Source organism: Tenrec ecaudatus, chromosome 9, assembly GCF_050624435.1.
Source record: "Tenrec ecaudatus isolate mTenEca1 chromosome 9, mTenEca1.hap1, whole genome shotgun sequence".
Taxonomy (NCBI): Eukaryota; Metazoa; Chordata; class Mammalia; order Afrosoricida; family Tenrecidae; genus Tenrec; species Tenrec ecaudatus.
This window is the reverse complement of record NC_134538.1, coordinates 130,001,843-130,025,301: the sequence shown is the minus strand read 5'-3', so window position 1 is coordinate 130,025,301 and position 23,459 is coordinate 130,001,843.

Below are 23,459 nucleotides of genomic sequence, written 5' to 3'. Positions count from 1 at the left end.
TCCTCTGGTACAACCAGGTCCGCAAGGCAATGTAGTATTGGGGTCATGATGATTGGGAGGGGAGGAAGCGTTCAGGAACTAGAGGAAGGTTTTGAGTTTCATTGTTGTTACACTGAACCCTGTGTGGCCCATCTCCTCCTCCCTACCCCTCTGGAAGGGGTGTTCAGCTCTCTACAGGTGGGCATTGGGTCCCCATCATGCACTCCCCCTCTTTCACGGTGATGTGATTCTCACCACCACCCCACCTTTGATGTTGGAGACCTGGTCTCCTCTGTCCTTCATGGTCACCTATGTTGGTGTGCTGCTTCCGTGTGGGCTCGGTTGCTTCTGGGCTAGATGGCCACTTGTTTGCTTTCAAGCCTTCAAGTCCCCAGACGCTATATCTCTCAGTAGCCGGGCACCATCCGCCTTCTTCACCACACTTGCTTATGCACATTTCGTCTTCAGCCATTATGTGAGGAAGGTGATCACACAATGATTGTTTTTGTTCCTTTGTATCTGCTACATGGTCCATTCAACACCTTGTATTCGCTTAGGCCGTGTGCTTCTTCTCTGTGGGCTTTGTTGCTTCTGAGCTAGATGGCCGCTTATTTGCCTTCAAGCCTTTAAGACCCCAGACGCTATATCTTTTTTTGATAGCCGGGCACCATCAGCTTTCTTCACCACATTTGCTTACACACACGGCTGTCTTCAGTGATCATGTCGGGAAGATGGGTATCCTGCAATGGCTGCTTAGCAGGCCGAGGTGCTATTGTATTGGGGGATTATGCCTGAGGAGGCCCAATGTCCATCTGCTACCCTACTACTGAACCTATAAATATATGCATATAAATCTATTGCCCCCATAATTATAAATATATTTACATAGGTACATGTCTGTATTTAGGCTTCTCTGTATGCACTTTGCCTCCTACTCCTTTCCTCTATTTCCTTTCGCTTTCCTCCCGACCCATTACCATGTTTGGCCTTCATTCTGTATTCAGTAGTTCCTCTCAGTTACCTTGCTCTTGGTCACTCCCTTCCAGTCCTCCCCTCCCTCCTCTGGTTTAGAACCATTCGCTGTTCCCTTGTTTCTGTGTTGGGTGACACCTCCTCCCTTCCCCTACCTCCCACGCTCTCATGTCCCTCCAGGACCGTTGGTCCTGTTGTTTTCTTCTCTCATTATTTGTCCAGCCTATCTTGTCTAGGTGGACCTGCTGACATAGTAATATGTGCATACAAATGGATATGACTTTGACTGTACCCAAGTGGCCCATAAGAACATGGCTTTGACAGAAGCAACATCGACACGCTGATAAGCAGAAAAGCCACTAATATACAAAATTTACAAGGTAAAAAACAAAACAAATTAAAAAAGACTAAGCAAAAAGATAGCAAATATTAAAAGAAAAATTGCTAGTAGTTCAAGGTCCTTTCGTTGGCCTGTAGACCATCCTTTATACTCCCTCGGGCTCCCTTTGCTCTGCTTCCTCCGCTGCTCCATTGCACGCCCCCAGTGTTTGCCTCAGTGTGGCGGGGTCAGCTCAGTCGCCCATCCCCCATTGTGTCTCAGGTGCTGTCCCATGTAGGGCCATGTGTTGGTGCAAGATGTCTTATCTCGTAGTGTGGTCAGCTGAATGGTCCTCTCTGTATGACGGGCCCTTCTAGCTGGTCTATCGACTTTGGGCTTGGTGGACCCAGGTGTACTCCACTATGTCCTTTCTCCTTCTTTTGTTTCAGCTTCCTTCCGGATGTGGTGTGGTGGGTCAGTTCCTTTCCCACTCCAGACGATCTATTTTTATTTTCTGTGGTATTCCCTTCGAGTGTGGGGGTCAGCCTAATTCTGGTTTGGGCCGGCTTGTCGTCCAGCCTCTTTGTGTAGACCTCTGTACTTTGCGTTGCCCTCCTTGTTTGGTGTGTCGTGTTGGGGTCCGTATGCATGTTCCAGATCTGTGGGGACACAACCGATACTCTCCCCCGGGTGGGTTAGTACCCTGCCCCCCCCCATACCATCCATTCAGATTCTTCCCCTTCCGGTTCTCCCTCTCTCTACCCCACTACTCATTCTTTATGCTGGGCTCTCATGTACCTCCCTAGGTGTGGCCTGTCCTCCCTCCAACTATCTATGCTTCCTCCCGTTTATTGTGGGATGGATGTTTATTCTTCTATTTCTGTCATGCTGATTGTACTTACCTCAGGGGACTCATGTTGTACCTGTCCCTTTGGGTCTGGCTTACCTCGCTTAACATAATTCCTTCCAGCTCTTCCCATGAATAACGTGTTTCATGTGCTCATCGGTGCTTTTCAGTGCTGCATAATACTCCATTGTGTGTATGTGCCAAAGTTTGCTAATCCACTCGTCTATCGATGGAAACTTAGGCTGTTTCCAAGTCTTTGCTATTGTGAATTGTGCCACAATAAACATTGGAGCGCATATGACTGGTCGTGTTTTATTTGCTGCTTCAGTAGAGGGATGGCTGGGTCGTAAGGTAGATCAATTTCCATTTTCTTTAGGTATCGCCAGATTGCTTTCCACAGTGTCTGTACAAATCTGCACGACCACCAGCAGTGGAGGAGGGTTCCTACTTCACCACAGCCCCTCCAACACTTGTTGCTCTCTGATTTACTGATCTGGGCTAGCCTCAGGGGTGTTAGGTGGTATCTCATGGTTGTTTTGATTTGCATTTCTCTTATGGCAAGGGACTTCGAGCACTTTCTCATATATTTATTGGCCATATTGATCTCCTCTCTAGTGAAAGTTCTTCTCATTTCTTTTGCCCACTTCCTTAGGGGGTTAACTGTTTTCCTCTTTTTGCAGGTCATGATGGTGTTGTAGATTTTAGTAATGAGTCCTTTGTCTGACGTGTCATTACTAAAAATCTTCTCCCAGTCTGTGGGTTGCCTTGTCACCCTCTTGGCAAAGTCTTTCGAGGTGCACAGGTGTTTTATTCTTATTAGATCCCATTTGTCGATTTCCAGATCACCTGTGTGTGTCCCCTTCCCTGTTGCAGTGAGCCTATGTGCTCCCTGGGCCAGTGCTCTGAGATTAGTCCCGATTCCCTCCTTAATGGTCCTGATGGTTTGGGGCTTGACTTCTAGATCTGTGATCCACCTTGAGTGTATTCTTGTGCATGGGGTGAGGTAGATGTCTTGTTTCAACTTTCTACATGTGGATATCCATTGTTTCCAGCACCACTTATTAAAGAGGGCATCTGCTTCCCACTTGACGTTTTTGGGACCCTTGTCGAAGATCAGTTGTCTATATGCTGATGATTTTACTCCTGGGCTTTCTATTCTTTTCCACTGGTCTGAGTGTCTATCATTGTGCCAGTACTATGCTGTTTTGACCACTGTAGCTGTGTAGTAGGCATTAAAATCAGGTAAGGCGAGTCCTCCAATTGTGTCCTTCTTCTTGAGGAGTTCTCTGCTAATTCTGGGTCTCTTCCCTCTCCATATGAAGTTGGTGGTCAGTTTTTCCAATTCTTTGAAGAAGGTTGATGGTAATTGGATTGGTATAGCATTGAACTTGTAGAGTGCTTTAGGAAGAACTGTCATCTTTACTATGTTCAGCCTACCTAACCATGAGCAGGGGAGGGTCATCCATTTGTGAAGGTCACTTTTGGTTTCCTGTAATAGGGTTTTATAATTATGCTTATAAAGGTCTTTAGTATTTTTTGTTAAATATATTCCTAGGCATTTCAGTTTGTTCTTGGCTACTGTGAAGGGTACTTCCCTCTTAATCGCCTCTTCCCTGGCCCTGTCCGATGTGTATAGAAACCCTACCGACTTCTGTTTATTGATCTTGTATCCTGCTACTCTTCCGTATTCCTCTATTGCTGTAAGTATTCCAACTGTGGAGTTCTGGGGGTCTTCAATATATAGGATCATGTCATCTGCAAATAACGATAGTTTCACCTCCTCCTCTCCCAACTGGATCCCTTTGATGTCCTTCCGCTGTCTTATGTTGTTAGCCAGAACCTCCAAAACGATATTGAATAGAAGAGGGGACAGGGGGCATCCTTGTCTTGTACCCTTTTTCAGTGGTATTGTTCTTGTCTTTTCTCCATTGACTATGATGTTGGCTGTTGGTCTTTCATAGATAGCTTGTATGAGCTTGAGGAACTTACCTTCCAATCCTATCTTCATGAGTGTTTTGATTAGGAATGGGTGCTGGATGTTGTCAAATGCTTTTTCTGCATCTATGGATATTATCATATGGTTTTTATCCTTTTTCTTCTCGATGTGGTGTATGATATTGATGGATTTTCGGATGTTAAACCATCCCTGCATCGCTGGGATGAATCCTACTTGGTCGTGGTGAATGATATGTTTGATGTTCCTTTGTATTCTATTGGCCAATATTTTGTTAAGGATTTTTGCATCTATGTTCATTAGAGATATTGGTCTATAATTCTCTACACCTGTGGGGTCTTTTCCCTGTTTGGGTATCAAAGTAATGCTGGCTTCGTAAAATGAGTTTGGGAGCTTACCGTTCTTTTCTATGTTATGGAATACTTTGTGGAGGATCGGTGTCAGCTCTTCCCTGAATGTTTGGTAAAATTCTGCTGTGTAGCCATCTGGCCCTGGGGCCTTTTTCCTTGGTAGGTTTTTGATGACACTCTCTATTTCTTCCTTCGCTATGGGTTTGTTGAGGTTCTTGATCTCTGTCTCAGATAATCTAGGGATAGATTGTTTTTCTAAATATTTATCCATGACTTCCAGGTTTCTGAATTCATTAGAATACAAACCTTCATAGTACTTTGTGATTATCCTTTTTATCTCATTGGGGTCTGTTGTTATTGCCCCCGATTCATCCCTCATCCTAGCTATTGATGATTGCTCCTTTCTATCTTTGGTAAGCTTTGCCAGGGGAGTGTCAATTTTATTAATTCGTTCATAAAACCAGCTTCTAGTTGCGTTAATCCTTTGCATTGTTCTTTTGTCTTCCCACTGGTTTAACTCCGCCCTGATTTTTATTATTTCTTTTCTCTTGCTATTGGAGGGGTAGTTCTGTTGACTCTGTTCTAGTTGTTGGAGGTTTTGTGTTAACATATCTGTCATACGCCTTTCTTCTTTTTTCATATATGCATTCAGTGATATCAAGCTACCTCTGATAACTGCCTTTGCAGTGTCCCATAAGTTTTGATATGTTGTATGCTCGTTCTCATTAGTTTCTAGAAACTTCCTGATATCCTCTCTGATCTGGACCTTAACCCATTCATGTCGCAGGAGATCGTTGTTTATTCTCCAATTGGTGGCCCTTGCTTTTCTGGGTGCCCTCCTATTAATCTCCAGCTTTATGGCATGGTGGTCTGAGAAAGACGTCTGGATAATATCTATGTGTTTGAATTTACTCAGGCTGGCCTTGTGTCCCAGCATGTGATCTATTCTTGAGAAAGATCCGTGTGGATTGGAGAAGAATGTGAAACCTTTTGCTTTTGGATGAAAGGCTCTATAGATGTCTATCAGGCCCTGTTGCCTAATTACATTGTTTAGCTCTCTGGCCTCTTTGCTGAGCTTCTTTCCCTGTGACCTGTCTTTCTCTGATAGTGGAGTGTTGAAGTCCCCCACTATTATTGTTGTTTCCGTGATTTCTTCTGTCATTTTTTTAATACTTTGTTTGACGAAATTTGCCGCGCCATTATTAGGTGCGTAAATATTCAGTATGCTAAGTGCTTCCTGGTTTACTGAGCCTTTGAGCATTATGTAATGTCCCTCTTTGTCTCTTTTTATGTTTTGGATCTTGAGATCCATTTTGTCGGAGATTAAGATAGCCACTCCTGCCTTCTTGGAGTTACCATTTGCTTGGTAAACTTTCTGCCAGCCCTTTATTCTCAGCATATGCTTGTCTGCTCGCTTGAGGTGTGTCTCTTGCAGGCAGCAGATTGATGGGTTATGTTTTCTAATCCAATCCTCCAGCCTCTTTCTTTTAACATATGAATTGAGCCCATTTGTATTCAGAGTGATTATTACAATCTCTGGCTTCATGGTTGCCATATTCTGTTTTGTGTTTTGGGTCTTTGCCTATCTTCCTTCATATCAGTGTACTGCGTTTGAGCGAAGGGTTTCTATCCTGTCCTCTTTTCCATCTGAGACCGTGTTGTCCTGGTACGTGTTACTGGCATGTTGGCTTCTAGATGGAGATGGGCTATATGGTGGTCTCCTGGTGGTTCTAGTTGGAGCTTGATCTTCTGGCCATAGTGAGTCAGCCAGTATGTTCTGCAGGGTCGGGTGACTTGCAGTATATTTTTTGAGTTCTTCCTTGTCCTGGAAGACCCTTATCTTACCCTCTATCTTAATGGATAACTTGGCAGGGTATAGGATTCTGGGGGAGGCATTTTTATCTTTCAGTTTTTGGAAGATGTTGCTCCATTCTCTCCTCCTCTTCATGGTTTCTGCTGATAAGTCTGAGCATATTCTTACCTGCGCTCCTTTGTGTGTGACTGTCTTCCTTTCTCTTGATGCTCGTAAAATTTTCTCTTTTTCCTCTAAGTTGGATACTTTTACAATTATATGTCTTGGAGTGTTCTTCTTGGTGTTTAGCTTAGCCGGCGTCCTCTCTGCTTCCTGTATGAGAGTCAGATTCTGCTTTGTTAGGTTGGGGAAATTTTCTTCCAGAAATTCCTTTGCTATCTTGGCAGTCGATTTGTGTGTTATGTTGTGTTCCGGTAGACCGATTATTCGAATATTATTCCTCTTCATAGCATCTGTCATTGATCTCAGGCTGTCTTCTGTTTCTTTAATTTTCCTATCTGATTGTTTTTCTCGCTTGCTTCGTTTGGTTTGAGCGTCCTCGAGTTCACTGATACGGTTCTCAGCCTCCTCAAGCCTAGATATAGCTTCTGTGACCTTTTGTGTGGCCTCTGCTACCTCCTCTGTTAGTTTCTGCAGTTCCTTTTGGTGGATAGTATTCATCCCCTCTATTGTGGACTTCATCCCCTCTATTGTGCATTTCATCCCCTCTATCGTTGCGTCCTTATTTTGGTTTGCTTCTCTAAGCTCCTGTATTACTGCAAGCAGAGTTCTGAAGATTTCCTTTTGTGGCTGATCTATATCTGTTTCTTCTATGAGTGACGTTAGGTCTGTTAAAGTGCCTCGTTTCTCTGATTTTTTTGTTGGGAGTGATGTGGTCTGTTGATTTTTCCTTGATCCTTTCATAGGCCCCATGCTTCTGGGAGACAGGAGTAACCTTATTGTGTGGAGGCTCAGGCCACTGTGCCGTCTCCTGGGGTGGCTGGGGCAGGCTGCGGCAGGCTTAGGGCTGGCACTGGGGACCCCACAGGGCCCCCAGGTGGTGAGAGCTGGCTGGAGCTCACTGACGGCTCCTCAGGGACTGCAAAGCCGAGTCCCAGGCTCCACTGCAGGTGGAATGTTTGATCAGCCCGGGCTGTGAGCGGGCGCGGGGAGGCCCCTCAGACAGCTGCGCAGACAGTGGCGCGACACTGCAGGGAACAATGGTGTTCGCTCTCCGCCCTGCTCTGAGCTCAGAACCCCGCGACCGTAGTGGCTTGGTGTGAAACCGCAGGGGGCAATGGCGCCCTTCCTCCGCTCAGGCTCAGAGTCGCCGCCGCCGGGGTCCCCGCAGCACCCTGGGGAGGGCACCTACTCTTGTGCCTTGCACAGGGAGGGGCCCTTGGTGGGCAGACTCAGCAGCGCGGGGCGCGGCGCTCCGCGGAAGCTCAGGGTCCGGGACAGGCGCGGGTTGGGCTATGGCTCCCGTCGGCGGGAAGTGCTCAGTGCAGGGTCCCGGCCAGGAGTGGAGCTGGCGCTAGGCTGCCAGGGGCGGGCGGGGGCGGGCGGGGGTGGGAGGCCGGCGCACGGAGGGCAGGTGGAGAGGTCCGCGGCAGCGGTGCGGGTGGATGGTCCCCCGTGGGGGTCGCCAGACAACCCGCTGGTCCGCTCCCCTGAGCTTGGATGAATGGAGGGAGGGATGCGGGCCCGAGGGCAGATCGCTGCCCTGCAGGGAGAGGGGAACCGCGGGAGAGGAAAGCTTCTCTCCCAGTGGGGATCCGCGAGTGGGGAGTGGGCCGCTGGTGTAGGGGAGCGTGACCTGCTGCGCCTGTCTAGGCAGGGCAGGCAAGCGGCTCTGGGCTGGGGTCCGATTTGGGGATGGAGCCTAGGCCGGTCGCCAGTGAGCTCACGGCAGCTTAGTGACCAGAGATGTCCCACGAGTCCGGTCCTCTTTCACCTAGACCCCTGCTCAGGACAAATACGTGGGGTGGGACTGGGGTGCTGTCCCTGGGGGATATTTCACTCACCAGACTCTTACTATGCAGCTACCTGGTCGCCAATCCCGCTTTGTTTGGAGGAGCTCTCAGAGTATGCGGGTGTCCCTGTCGGCCATCTTCCCGGACTCCGGTTATATGTTCTTAAAATAATTTCTTCCTATTAGTGACCCGCATTCTCATTTTTAACAGCTACTTTTAAATGTAAACATTAAATAAGTTGATCAAATTCAGTATATTGATTGATTTCTCTATGATCACGTTCTTGTTGTTGTGTGAGTGAAGTTCAAAAACTTTGTGCAAAAATGGAATTAAAATACAATGAAAAATTTTCTATGAAAATTTTGTACCTTTTCATATTTCAGAAAATATTGCACAAAATAGTAGATCATTGTCTTTGTGTCTTCTAGAAGTTTTGTCATTTTACATGTCAATCTAGCTCTGTTTTGAACTAATTTTTATACTAAAAGTATGGATTAGAGTTCATAGTTTTACATATTTTTCATAGAGATTTCCATTGGTTCTGGCACCAGTTTTAGAAAAGACAATCTCTTGAATTGCGTTTGAAGAACACCTGTGTATCAGCTCTCAGACCATGGAGTGGGAGATAAAAGCTTAAAAATCTATAATCTGAAAAAATCTATAATCGTAGACTCTTAGGTTAAAGAATATTGGGATTTTAATAATAACCCTATTTTTAATAAGAAGTGCTGTGACTTAAGGAATATAATTAGTCAAAGACTAGGGATCTTCTGTCAGCATCTATTACAGTTATCAGTTTGGGAGCAAAGTATCCAAGGCACTTGTGTGCCACTGTGCTAATTAAAGAGTCCCTCTCCTTGCAAGCATATGCCAAACTCTCACCTGTCACTCAGGCTGATCCAGGTGACACTCTGCCCTCAGCTAAGGAGGCCCTATTATTACATATGGAAAGCACTCACTGAGACTCATGTCAGAGGAGTCACCGAGAAGATACATGTGTGAGAAGGTAATGCCTGATCTGATCCAAAACAATGATAAATTATCTGTGTAAGTTACATTTGTTACTATGATGGGACAAGGCTTGACTAGTGAAAATTTGGTTTTAAACTGTGATCTATGATAGGATAATAATCCAGAAAATAATGAGATATAAAAATATATCATGATAGTTTCTTTATCATTTTAAATTATTTTTGTACTTTTAAAAATCTAACTATTAACTACTTTGAATTTTGTTGTTGAAATAATGGGGTTTTAGTAATTAAAATATATTTGAATGAAATAAAACTTTTTGAGATAATGGTGATTTTGATACAATTGCTCACTCAGAACTCACTGCCTGGGAGTTGAGGCAGACTTACAGTGATCCTATATGACAAGAAAGAATTGCCCTTGTGGGTTTAATAGTCTGTAACTCTTTTTGGCAGCAGAAAATGCTATTTCATTCCTGTGGAGTGACTGGTGGATTTGAACTGTTGTCCTCTCAGATCATAGCCCAATGCATAACCACTATGCAAATAAGACTCCTGATACAAGTAGCGGGACACCTATGTCCCAAGGGACCTCTGGCACTAGGATTAGTACGAAGAGGCTGTTTTCTTCCAAGTTATATAGTTATATAGAAGGCCCCACCAGATTGCAGCACATACTAAAGGTGAGATAGCAGCTTCTAACTATTACTCAAACCAAAACCAAACAAACTGCCAGTGAGTCAGTACTGACTCATAGAGATCCCTGTGGGTTACCAAGACTACAACTGTTTAAGGAGTAGAAAGCCTAGTATTTCTCTCTTGCAGATGTTAGTGGTTTCAAACTGCTGCCCACGGGGATCACAGACCAACACAAAACTACTACACCAAGGCGTAAGGGCTCCTTACTAATGCCCAGTGGCAGAACCTGAACCTCTTTACAGGCTTAAAAAATTTCATCTTTGTCCTTGTGTGTAGCTGGTAGCTTTGAACTTTTGACCTTTCAGTTAGCAGTCCAACTTGTAACTTACTTATCATGCTACAGGGGCTCCTGTGTTTATTATACAGCAATTATGAGTCCATTGAGAAGACAAAATCCACCAGATAAGTCAACTGTTGGCTCATGGAAATGTGTTGTTTCTCATTTGGAATTGAAGAATGGCTCAGTTCAGTTTAGCCTCTGTTACCCAATACCTTTTGTTATAATGCTTCCATATTAAATAAGAAATCATGTGTTCTCACGATGTCATGATCCTGTTATTTCTCTATTTCTAAAAGAAAGGAGATATTTAAGAAGTAAACCAATAAAAAACATGTATCCTGCCTGCAGTAATGTGAAATCCCCCCTTGCTGTCTAATGTACAAAGATGGAGAAGAATCACAGCCACCTGCTACTCGGATATGTCATCTCTTTTGTCCCTAAGAGGTTCTGTGACTATTTCTATGAGTTAAAAAACAAACAAAACAAAAAAACCCTCACTCCCATGGAATTGTTTCCAACATATCCATCAAATTTCAATCAATTCACTACCATCAAGTTGATGTCGACTCACAGTGGCATCTACAGTATAGAGGGTGTATGTAATTTTAATGGGAGCAGATGGCCTCGTCTTCACAGAACTGCTGATGGGTTTGAACTGCCGACCTTGTGGAACGCAGTTCACACTTATCTGACCCTGCCACCAGGACTTCTCTGCTCTTCCTATAGGGAGGAACAATTCTGTAATAGGACCAAGGATTGATTCAAGATTAGATTCAAGTGACATAAATCGTCTTCAGTTAGGGGGTAGTAATGTGTTCCTTATGGGCATACGTCAAGTTTAATTACCTTGATGTCCCCAGTGCCTGCCATGTTGCCTGATAGAGAACAAGTGCTTGTGCAACATTTATTGAAAAATGTGGGCAAAGTTTTAATGATACTAGTCTTGATAGATGATAGGGGGTATCATGAGATTTGGACCCTTTATGTCTATTTATGAATTTTAATTAATGTATTTTTTATAAGCCAGAACATGGACATCGTGTGCCATTGGTGCAGATAACAGCATGATTAGTAATTTTATTAATAAACGAATCTCACTGCCTTTGAGACCAACTCTTCACCCACTGGGCCTGCAGAGCTTCTCAATCTGGTAAATAGCAAGCTTGATTAACACTAGTCTGACATAGCCAGGTTATTTTGTCATTGGGGTTATTTTGTCATTGGGGTTAATAGCAAGCTTGATTAACACTAGTCTGAAATAGCAGGGTTATTTTGTCATTGGGGTTATTTTGTCATTGGGGTTAATAGCAAGCTTGATTAACACTAGTCTGAAATAGCAGGGTTATTTTGTCATTGGGGTTATTTTGTCATTGGGGTTATTTTGTCATTGGGGTTCCTGTGTGGTGCAAAGGCAAGCCCTTGACTATTAGTCAAAAAGCTGGTTGTTCAAACCCACTCAGGGTCAAAAAGACAAAACCCGGTGATCAATTTGCAAACTCCACATCATCCCTAGGCCAATTCCTATGTGGTCAAGGTCAGGTATGCCTTCACCATTCAGTCTTCTACCAATTCTAGCACCAAAAATTGTTCCCCCTAAGCACTCTCTACTTCATCCCCCGGGCTTGATAATCCCATGAAATGACCACACCAAATGTACAAGCAATACTCACAGTTAAGGGGTTCATCACAAAGGTTAAAAGTTTATATTCAAGATCAGAAATGCTCAGGGTACACCAGATCTCCAGTCAGGAGTGCCTCTTTTCAGCAGAGACTGCAGGCAAGTCTCTCTGGTTCCCAGACTTTCAGACATGCTGCCCTTGGCCTCTACCCCCCTTAGGCAAGTCCTAAAGTGGTCCTTTCATGCTGCTGATACATACCCAACATCACTCCACTTCACCATTAACATCAATGGAAGCCACTCAGGTTTCCTTGCTCTGTCGGTTCTTATGAACTTGGTTCTACTGGCCACTGCTGCTGCTGCTGCTCCTCTGTTGTCACAGCTCTGTCTCACTGGAGCAAAGGGATTCAAGGTGCAGAGATCTCTGGGTCTCTCCACTCCTGGCGCTTCTTTACACTGTGATCATCTTGCTTCAGTGTACCCCCCGCTCGACAGCATAGAGCAAGGACTCATTAGTAAGGACAGATAGTGAGGCATGGTTTGTGGGTAGTCAGCATGATCACTCCCTCCAGCAGCTCATATTGAAAGTTGCTTGTTAATACTGATGAGGATACAATTTGAAAACATACACCTTGCTGTTCCCTAAATTCTATAATATTCTTTTAGGTATTTTGCCATGAGGTCACCGGAAATCTGGTAGAAAAGATCTTTGGGTAGGGCAGAGGTTGTACACGGGTGCATATGGGGGCTGGAGGCACAGGGAATCCAGGGTGGATGATACCTTCAGGACCAGGGGTGTGAGGGGCGATGCTGGGAGAGCGGAAGGCAAGTGGGTTGGAAAGGGGGAACTGATTACAGGGGTCCACGTGTGACCACCTCACTGGGAGAGGGACGGCAGAGAAGGGTGGGGGGAGGGAGACTCCGGATAGGGCAAGATATGACAAAATAATGATGTATAAATTACCAAGGGCACAATGGGAGGGGGGAGTGGGGAGGGAGGGGAAAAAAAAAGAGGGCCTGATGCAAAGGGCTTAAGTGGAGAGCCAATGCTTTGAGAATGATTGGGACAGGGAATGTACAGACGTGCTTTATACAATTGATGTATGTATATGTATGGATTGTGATAAGAGTTGTGTGAGTCCCTAATAAAATGTTAAAAAAAAAGATCTTTGGGGTCACTCCCCAATTTTATTTTTGAGAAAGAATGATAAAACTTCCACTACTTAATGATCTTGCTTTAATACAATTAAGCATATCCATGACTTCCTATGGTGTGAAAATGACAAGGAATCCCTATGTCCTGAAGGAGCATGAACAATCAGTGTCACTCTGACCTCTCACTGGAAGGGACAGTTGGTTTCCCTGGGGCTTCTTACGTAATCGGTGCCTTCTGAGAGCTGGCTCCCTCGGGACCACACATACTTCTGTTAACAAGGATCACTTTGTCCCTCCATCCAGCCTTCTCTCACTCTTTCCTTCTAAGAAGCAGTGTGTGCGGCCAGGCTCCTTAAGTGTCTGTATTCCAGTTCTGAGACCATTGAATACACACCCGACAGAGAAGTTAGAGTGCAGGCTTTATAGTGACGAGCCTCCTATAACATTTTAAGACCATTGAGCTCCATTTTCCAGTTTCCCCTCATAAATGATGCCAGAGCCCTGGATAAGCCAACTAAATGGATGCCTCTTTCTTCCTCAGTCACCTTTCCAGAAAGCTTGTTAAATTCTTTATGGTTTAGCATTCACTTTCCATTTTTATTTACCTCTCTGTGACCATTGTATCTATGGACAGGAAGTCATGACGGGTTACCTATGATTTTACAGACCTTGAATCTTGGATTGTGGTCCTAGGAATGGGCTCCAGACAAAATAAATCATGTCATGTGGCAGAAGGGAACCCACATTTTGTTCCCTCCCTAATTTTAGTGTTCTATCCTAGCACTGTGGAAATAAATAATCAACTTTAGGGGCTTGAAAATACTTTCTCCTAAAGAAAAAATCATATATATATATATGTATTTAAATATATATATATTTAAACATTTCCATTTTACTCACAATACTCCAAATTGTACATATTCATTATAAATTTAGTGGGGGGAAGCAAGAAGAAAAAAGGATAAAATAATCAATAATGCTTAGAAATAATCACCTTTGTTGAATTTGGTGTACTTAATTTGTACTACACCTAGACTCCTTGGCATGTAGCATATCTCAATGCATTCTAACCAAGGAAAGCACCAAGTATTTCTTCCTTTCTCTCTGCTTCAGTTAGCATCATCAGCTCCTGGCTGGCAAGTCTGGCTTGTTTTCAGTTTTCACCAGGTGAACCCAGCCTCTTGGCTCAAATAACACCTTGACCTTCCTCTCCCTCAATCTCAAGGACAGAGTGGCTTCCTTCTGTTCCCAATTTGGGGTTTGACATGGCTCAGCCTTTGGCTTTTGAAAACAGTATAAGAAAATCAATTCTGTTTGAAATGCTCACAATGATATCTGGTGTATTTTTACTTCCCCCTGATGGATACATCCCTTAGGTACCCATTTTAAAATATTTTGGGACTGATTCTTTTGGCATTTTCATTCATATCTGTGATTAATGTATATATGTTGTTATGAATTGATTTTCTTCTTTTTTTAAGTTCTATGCACATCTATTTACTTTGTACTGCAGAACCGGAGCCTTTAGTTCTCTTTTGCTATGTCTATACCCTCACCAAATCTCCTCATATTCCATCTCTTTATTATTTTAATTTTGTTTATGTCAATATAATAGTTTTATGATGATGTGTTTATCAGTGCCATGTTACATCTTAAGTTCTTCAGTATATTCTGGATTTTTCCTTCCTTTATAACACTTTGTTTAATCATTTTAACAATGTCATGTCCCCCAAACCATCTTGGAGTGTTGCCTCACCATGTTTGAGTTGCTGCAGCGGATTTTGGAACCTCATCTGTTCTTTCTTAGTTTACCTACTAACATTCATGCAGCATTTCTCCAGGCAATTCCAAAGAAAAGGCCACATAGTAGGTCAATATTTGGAGTCTAATTACATTTGGAAAAAAAGAAAAACCACAAATGCCCATCTGCTAACTAACCCACTATCTGCTCTCAAGGACAAATGTGGCGGTTTGTTTTCCTAACCTTAGAAACTGTGGAACCAGTTGACTTTGCCACACAGGGTCTGTATGAGTAGAATCAACTAGTTGGCTGTGAGTAGTTGGTTCCTTATACTTCATTAATTATCTTCCGCTCCCATAGTTGCTACCATTGAAAATGCCATCGTTGTTCTTTGACCATCTTTACCAGCCCATGCATGCTAGAGTGGAGCCTCTTATTGCAGCCACTGTGTCCGTCCATCTCCTTGACAATCTTTTTCTGCTTCTTGAGCCTTCCATGTTGCCAAGCATCATGTCCTTTTCCAGAAATTGGCCTCACCTGATAATGTGTTCCAAGTACATGAAATGAATTCTTGTCATCCTCACTTTAAGAAGCTTTCTGGCCAAACTTAGTCCAAGATAGATTTGTTTGCTCTTCTGACAGCCCACAGTACTTTCAATGTTCTTTGCTAAGACCACAATTCCACTGTATTAGTTCTCTGTGGTCTTCCATGTTCACTGTCCAACTTTCATAAGCATACGGGGCATTTGAAAATATCATGACTCGGGTCAGGTGTGCCTTAGACTTTGAAGTTGCTCTTCAACATTATAATGAGGTCTTACGCATATTTGTCGGATGCAATACATTATTTGATTTCTTTACTACTGCTTCTATAAGCATTGATGGTGAATACAAGAAAATGAAATTCTTGGCAACTCAATCTTTTCTATGTTTATCATAATGCTATGTATTGGTCCAGGAGTGAAAATTTTGGTTTCCTTTACATTAAGTAGTCATCCATACTTGATCTTCATCAGTAGGTGCTTCAAATCCCCTCACATTCAGTCATCAACATTATGTTATCTGCATATTGCAAGTTGTTAATAAGCCTTTCTCTTGTCCTGAGGTCCCATACATCTTCACATTGTCCAGTTTACAGTTTGAAGAAGTATGATGAAAGGATATAACCTTGATATATATGTTTCCTGATTCATGTATATGTATATATACATATCCACACATATATGGAATGTTTTCTCTCTCTGTGAAAGCTTACAGGTATTCTTATTTGTCTCTAGAATTCTAAAAGTTCATACTGATATGCATGCATATAGGCTATTTATTTTATTTGTCTTGGATAAAACTTATGTTGAGAAGATTATAGATTCAAAAGAAGTTGTAAGCCCTTGTTCAAAGAGATACTATAATGCTGCTGTTACCCAGTTTCAAATAGTAACATTTTGGGAAACTACACAATACATGACAACCAGGTGTAGACACTGATACACTCTGCCTTGGATGTTTCAGACTTTTCCAAGTTTCATTGTGTATTCAATGGGTGATACAATTACATATATTTTGCTTCATAAAAATTATTACATGCGTAAGTATATAAATCCCCCACAATAGTAAAGATCTTGAACAAGTTACATCACCACAATGATCCCTTGTGTTTGATCCCTTGTGTTACCCTTTTCCACCACACTCACCATCTACCTGCTCCTTCCACAAGCTTCCTGCCCCACCCATGCTATATCTCTCACTTATTGCCATTCAGTCCATGCCAACTGATAGTGACCTTGTAGGATAGGGTAGAACCATCTCTGTGTGTTTCCGAGGCTGTACCTCTTTATGATAATACAAAGCCTTACCTTTATCCTGTGCTCCTATATCTAGAAACCACCAATATGTTTTCCATTTCCATAATTTTTTCATTTCCAATCTTTTATATAAAGATGGAACAGTCGAGAATGTAAACTTTGGGGATTTGCCTTTTGCATTCTGCTTAGTTCCTTAAAAATTCTTCCAAGTTGTTTAGTGTATCAATAGTTTATTTCTTTATACAACAAAGCAGGATACTGTAGCAAGTTAACCTTTCACCCATTGAAGAACATCTGGGCTCTTGTCGATGTTTGGCGGTTATGAGTAAAGCTGCTGTGAACATTTATATACAGGTTCATGTGTGAACCCAAGTCGTCCTTCCTTCGTGATATTCCTGAGTATAGTGATCCCGTGGTTAGTTTATAAGAAACTGGCAAACTGCTTTGCCGAGTAGCTGTATCATGACACTTTTCTGCCTGTTGTGTATTAATGATTAAATTTCTCTGAATAATCACCAACATATAATGTTGTCATTTATTTAAACCATTCTAATAGGTGTGTGATGGTTCCTATCTTCATTTTCCAATTGTCAATGATGTTGAAGATCTTCTCATGTTCTTATTTGGCATGTCTTCCAGTGGGCTTTAAAATATTGTTGGAAAAAATTCGGTATATATTTAATTATATTTTCCCATAAACTTTTTGAAACCTCTTCATCTATCCTCTTTGTTCCAAGCTTCTCTCCTAACTTCTGGTGATGCCCACATTTTCCACCTCTATTGTCATGTGGCTTTCTTCCTTGTGTGTCTGATTCTCTTTCTCCTTTTTCATATAAAGACACGAGTCATTGGATTTGAACTCTAATCCAGTATGAACTCAAGTTAACCAATAACATTCTGGAAAGACTTCACTGCAAAGAAGGTCACATTCAGAGGTTAAACTAAACTAAATCACTGCCATTGAGTTGATTCCCACTCACAGGGACCTCTAGGACTGAGTGCACCTGTCCTTCTGGGTTTCTGAGACTGTACATTTTTGCAGGAGTAGAAGGTCATATCTTGTTCAGGAAGAGCAACTTGGAACTCTTGGCTGTGTGGTTGGCAGCCCAACTCAAACCCCGTGATGCCACCAAGGCTCTTTTATGGGCCGCAAATAAATAGCACATAGGTCGCATCTGACCTCCCTGGTTTCTCTAGGGGCAAGAATCCAACTCCACCTCTGCCCAAGGATGGTTCCCGGGAGGCCTAAGTCAGACATGCCTCTACTCTCCAACCTTCTGATACCAACCATTTCTCTCTCCTTCGCTGCTGGGTCTGATAATCCATTACAAAGATGGTGGAGAAATAGATCTATGTGTATATATTTATAGGTTTAGTATTAAGGCAGAAGATGGACATTGCCCCTCCACTCAAGTACTTATCCCATGTAAGAACACTTTGTTCTATTAAATCGGCATTCCATGATGCACACCTTCCCTATACGATCACTGAAGACAAATGTGTGCATACGCAAATGTGGTGAAGAAAGTTGAGGGTGCTCAAATATCAAAAGATATAGCAGCTGGGGTCTTAAAGGCTTGAAGATAAACAAGCAGCCATCTAGTTCAGAAGCAACAAAGCCCACATGGAAGAAGCACACCAGCCTGTGTGTCCATGAGGTGTTGAAGAGTTCAGGTATCAGGCATCAAAGAAAAAATAGTCATATCATTGTAAATGAGGGTGAGTGCAGAGTGGAGACCCAAAGCCCATTTGTAGGCTACTGGACCTCCCCTTACAGAATGGTTATGGGGAGGAGATGAGCCAGTCAGTGTTCAGGATAGCAATAATGAAACATATAACTTTCCTCTAGTTCTTGAATGCTTCCGCCCCCCACTAACATGATACCAATTCTACCTTACAAATCTGGCTAGACAAGAGGATGGACACTGGTACAGATAGGAACTGAAAACATAGAGAATCCAGGCCTTCATCCCGTCAGAACCAGTGGTGAGAGTGGAGAAACCAGGAGGGTGGAGGAAAGGTGGGGTGGGGCGGGGCTATTACAAGGATCTACATATAATCTTCTCACTGGGGAACGGAAAACAGAAAAGTGGGTCAAAGGAAACATTGGACAGTGTAAGATATGACAAAATGATAATTTATAAATTATCAAGGGTTCAGGAGGGAGTGGGGAGCAGGGAGGCAGGGGAAAATGAGGAGCTGATATCAAGGGTTCAAGTAGAAAGCAAAAGTTTTGAGAATGATGATGGCAACAAATGTACAATGGGCTTGAAACAATGTATGTATGTATGGATTGTGATAAGAATCTTATGAGCCCCTAATAAAATAATTAAAAAACAAACAAACAGAATTTGCAGACAATACAAGAGTCATGATTATGGGGTTTCTTAGGGGAGTTGACAGGTTACATGTCAAGAGCAGAAATGTTTAGGATACCTCAGTGGCCCTCCTCAACACATCTCTCTGGTCCCCAACTGCTACTTTGCTCTGACAAGCATGAGTAAAGGTCCAAATGTACCCCCCTCTGTAAAGCGGCCCCTCCCCAAAGACATCCGGCTTTGCTTATGCTGTTGTCTGGGAATCGAGCCTTTCTGCCTCATAGTTTCTGCTGCCATTCCCGTGCTGCACCGAGAGAGTTTGGACATTGCTAACTCTTGTTCCTTGTTGGTCATGAGATGGCTCATTATACCCAGTGAAAGAACAAATCTGACTCATTCTCCTGTAGGGTCCCGTACACCCTATTTGCACACTTTCAACCAGTCATTTTGCAGAACTTACAGAGACTAGGGATAAAAAGAGCCATACCATATGGTGTAGACATGAATTATTGAGGAATACTATTCAACTCAGTAGCATGCACCCTCTGGGCCTCCTGAAATTTACATCTTTCAATATCCAAATATTTGCAAACATTTTTAACTCTATGTTTAAAATCTCATTGAAATGTCACCTCACACAATTACCATTTTGGATTGTACACTCCCTGGGTCACCGAGTTGCTGCTTTCTTGGGCAGCTCAGTGCCAGCGGCTGCAGCTTTGGCTTCTGCCCTCTGCCCTCTTGGGTGTGGGAAAGGCCCAAAGGACCTCCCCACCCCCCCACTTTTCTGTCTGACTGCTGATGTGGAGTGAGTATAGAATACTTGTAGTTTCCATGTTCACACTACAAATTTTCACTTAATTTAAAAATCACTACAGTTTTCACACCCTCAGCTGTGCCAAAAATGCTCTCTTTGCTTAGTCGTCAGGGAATATAGCTCCAACCCTCAGCTGGGTAAAGAAAGCAACGTTTGGGGCTGCATGGAATTGAAAGAGCCCCTAGACGTCTAACCACTTTTGTCTCTCATACACTTTGTGTGTCCATTTTTAGCTTTTATTAGAAGAATGAATTGAACACAGAAGAATGAATCTGTGAAAATTCCTTGAGGACACAGAGTTTAGGATTACTGGATACTTCATGTTTTGATTTGTCATGATATAAAAAGAATTGTCTTCAACTGCATCTTAATCCAACCTTCAGCCTATTCCCAAGTATTGTGTTTCTATCACCTTCAAAAGTACTGGAACTTTTAATGGGATCTGAGACATGAAGGAAATCAGCTTGTGTCTTGACTCTTCTCATTGTTGACTCGGGACTCATCATTCTTGGTCAGTGATTCTGCACATTCAAAAGATGTTGATCTTGTCAGATTTTATCTCATCTGTGTCTTCATTAGTTTATTTCTTTCTAAAAGTCCCTTTAGAATTAGTTCTAGGATCAATTCTAGAATCTCAGAAATAAGTGCATCAAAATGTGTGTTCAATCTGCCATTGCCTTTAAAAATTCCTTAAGTCTCCAAAGGAATATATATATATATATATATATATATATATATATATATATATATATATATATATATATATTCCTAAGCGTGTATATATATATATATATATATATATGCTTTAGGGTGGTTATATTTCTTCTATTGCATAGTTTTTAATAACTACAGAGTGTCCTATTGTGCAAACATACGATCATTTACTTAATAACTTTATTTTGAGATTTGGTCACTTTCACATTCAGAAACAGTGCTGTGATGAACTTCTGGGTCAGTAAACATTTTGTTCATTCCCATAAGTACTTCAATACAATAAGTTCCTAGAAATGATATTACTAAATCAAAAGGTGTACATATATATTAAAAGTTTGACATTTACTGACAAATTACCTAGATGAAACACTTTGTAAGAGAGTTCTTTTCTTCCCTCACACATACATCCTGGGTAGTATCATAATAATTTCTCTTATTGTTTTGTTTTTACTCAAACCAGAAGTAGATGCCACACAATTGTTTGGTATCTGTAATCATTATAAATAACATCTTAATATCCATTAGCCTAAAACTAAATTATATTTGGTAGAAGTTTCTAAATTTTAATCAAGTTATATTATCAATAACACAATTTTGTTATTAATAACAGAATTCTCCATATAACAGGTTATTTGATGTGATTACTTAGAGGAATTGTGTTAGACCAGGTGTGTTTCCTCATAAGGAAGGTGGAGCAGAGAGAGAGAGACAGAGGAAGTTCCCAGCATCCTTTTCATGAAAACAACATCCATAAGAAGGCATCATCAGGCTGTGACTTGATTGACAGACTAAACTCCACTCCTTTACCTTATTTATCATGTTGAGATTAAATTATATAACTACCACAGACTATCCCTTGTCAACTTGACACTTTTACACAACTATTTGGCCATATATAATTTTTAAACAAAAAATATTAAAATCATATTTGTACCTAACAGAATAAAACTAAATATAACTATGATTTTAATAGTGAATTCTCTTCCTAAAGTCAGTATTCACTGAATTAAAAAGTAAAATTCAAATTCTATGCATCAGGTGGGACCTGTGAGGAGCCCGGGTGGCATAGTAGTTAAATGTTGACCTGCTTACCACAAGGTCAGGGCATCCAAATAACAGATGCTCCATGAGAGCAAGATGCAGCTTTCTATTCCTATTCCTCTGAAGAATTACAGTATGGGCAACCCAATGGGGGCACTTCTACCCTGGCCTAGAGGGTTGCTATGAGTCAGAAGTGATTACAGGGAAATAATTTGGGATTTTGAGGTGGTAAATGTATGTGGTAGGTACATCATCTGGCGTCATTTTGAGGACTAAGAGTGTAGGGGTGGAGTCTAGTCTGTCAATCTGGCAATAACCAAGGAGACCTCAGTGTGGGCATGGCCTTCTCCTGCGAAATACTGTATTTTCCTCCTTGGAGATGGGAGACACTTCTCTCTCTCAGTGCACTCTCTGGGAGACATTGCAGTTGGCAAGACACATGGAACTACACTAGTGCCCTGAGCTAGAGAAGCCACATGGACTTACCCTGATGCAACTAGACCTTTCAAGCTGGAGAAGCCAAATAGAGACCCCTGCCATCACTGAGGTGCTCACAACACCACTGGATCCAAAGAATTTCTACTTACTGGCTTGTGAGCTTCCTGTCATTGCATGTGTTCATTAGTCTAAAGAGGACTTTATAGATTGGTATAGGACATATGGGTTAATATGGGACTTATGGGCTTGGACTAGACTAGGTTGGAATGCTTTCTTAATGTACAGTTACCCTTTATGTAAAACTCTCTCTTATACACATATGAGTTTCCCTGGATATGTTTCTCTAGTCGACCTGGACTAACACAATGTATAAATCCTGCATAGACTCCATTCTGGGATCTTCACCATACTGTACAATATGTAGTCTTGATCAATCACCTATTTATTGCTAGAACAGGGCTGGGACTCTTTTATTCTGTTAAAACTTCAGGACATCTTGATCTTGCTTAAAGGCTTTCCTTTGGCCATGTCAATGACATAAAAAGGCTATCACATATGAAGATAGATGACTCATAAACCAAAAACCTAGCTCATTGCTGAGAGTTGATTCCAACGCATGGGGACATTATAAGACAGGTCAGAACTGCCCCATGTGGCTTCCGAAGGCAGTCATTTTTAATGGGAGTGGAAAGCATCCTCCTTTTTTCTGAGGAGTGACTGGTGCCTTCAAAACAGCTGCCCTTGCACGGAGCAGCCCCATGCCTTTCCCAGTGGTGTCCATCTGATCTCATGTTTACTTAGGCCTGAAGAAAAGGGTGCAAGTCCCTCTTAATAGCATCAAAGAATACCTGGACAAAAAGTTAACTCTTTCTTGTCCTTTTAGTAAAATCTTCAGAGGCAACTAGCAATTATGAAAGAGGTGAATGACATGTAATTCATCCATCCTCTCTGAAGAGTGATGTTTAAGGAACATTTTAGTGAACTTACCTTTTTATGAAATTTTAAGTCCTATTTGCTTGACTTCCCCTTATTCCGGAGGAGGAAAGGAATTATCTTCCTATGGAAGCGGTAAACAGTATGCTGCACACTTTCTCAAGGAGTCGTGTGCTTGATTGTCTTCCTTTTATGACAGCCAAACACATTTTGAGCTCACTTTTCTGTTTGCTTCCCTCTGAACTTTCTTGCTGGTATGATCAATTTATTTACTGGTCCTCTGACTATGATGAATTTATGCTCATATTTTCTTTCATTTTTGTTAATTTCTAATTACTAGTAAAGCAGATTGGGAAACAAAGAAGAAAGGACATTTTAATAAAACATGAGTTTGGGGAGCCACCAAGGAAAAGACATTCTCTAGGAATTCCTTTCTAAAAGGAAAGATTCATTGATTATGTTTTTAAAGATAATACAGCTGATTCAATGAAGATAAATTGGAAGGTGGATTAGAGGTGGATTGACTTGAGGACCTGAGCTAGAATATTAGAAGCAGGTGTAATGAATCGACTTTTGGGAGATTTGTCAACCTAAATACTTAGTTGAATTAGTGGTATGGGAAAAAGTTTAATTGTATGTATATTTAACCTATATTATATAATTTACTGCTAAATTTAATTTGAGTAAAACTTGGTGCATTTATTTAATATGATATTTTGAAGGATATATGTAAGACACTAATATTTAAT